The sequence below is a fragment of the Schistocerca americana genome, chromosome 7, assembly GCF_021461395.2.
Source record: "Schistocerca americana isolate TAMUIC-IGC-003095 chromosome 7, iqSchAmer2.1, whole genome shotgun sequence".
NCBI lineage: Eukaryota > Metazoa > Arthropoda > Insecta > Orthoptera > Acrididae > Schistocerca > Schistocerca americana.
In genome coordinates this window covers 58,032,601-58,033,650 of record NC_060125.1, presented here as the reverse complement: position 1 = coordinate 58,033,650, position 1,050 = coordinate 58,032,601, and positions in this window count along the sequence as shown.

The following is a 1,050-nucleotide window of genomic DNA, read 5'->3' as shown; positions in this document are numbered from 1 at the left end:
GTAAAAAATATATTTCCAGCACATGACATACATGCTTCCTGCAGGTTTCTCTACGATAAACTATGGTAACAAACTGTAAAATGAAGAACTACGTCTTTAAAATATCGATTCTGTGTGATACATGCACAATGTTAACTTTCCAGAGATGTATAACATCCACTTTTCATATCCGATCATGGTTCAGAAATTATACTATGCTCGCATCAGTCCTATATAAAATGACTGTTAGTCACGGAGACTACAAGGAAACAAATGCAAGCCAGTGGCGTCCGACATGTGAAATTACACATCATGCCGCCACTAACTCTGTAAACAGGACACCTGTCAAGCACATGTATACATGGGGATTGCACCGTCTCACAAACACCTATCGCATGGAATCATCTTAGTTATGAAACTGAAGTATCGATTTTATACACAAGATGCGACAAGGGAATGGAGTACATCGCATAAATCTTCGTTCGTTTAGAGGAATGTGTCGAAACAGGATGGTCACGTTTCATCACACGTGAGATGAAAATCCTCTGATGATGGAGAGTTTTGCTGTTCACAATCGCAAGTAGACAGTGCTCTAAGTCACATACGAGTCGAAAGCTGGCTATGTCACATGACTGATGTATCCTGACAGAACAACGGAAAAAATGGTCAAACGACCTGCGCCAACATCTCCCTCTCTCTCTCTCTAGAAGGCATCATCAGTCTGCCATTAAAACGTACCTCGTTACAGCTCCGTCTCAATCGATCACCCTGTCCACTCTCTGTGATCTTTTAACGCAGGTGCATGTAAGTTTAGAGGCAGGTGGTTCTCTGTTTTCCTGAAAAGCGCCAAATACAATAGTCAGCTCGCGTGTATCACTGTTTTACCTCAATAGACATACAGTAGAATGCTGCCTCGACGGAAAAAAAGTAACTGTTTCCCTTCGCTTCCACGTCGACATTTTCTTGGATTCCTCTTGCTGTCGCATGCTTGTTCCCATGTACAAGAACTGTTCTGCACCATCTACATTTAAATCTACATTTATACTCCGCAAGCCACCCAACGGTGTGTGG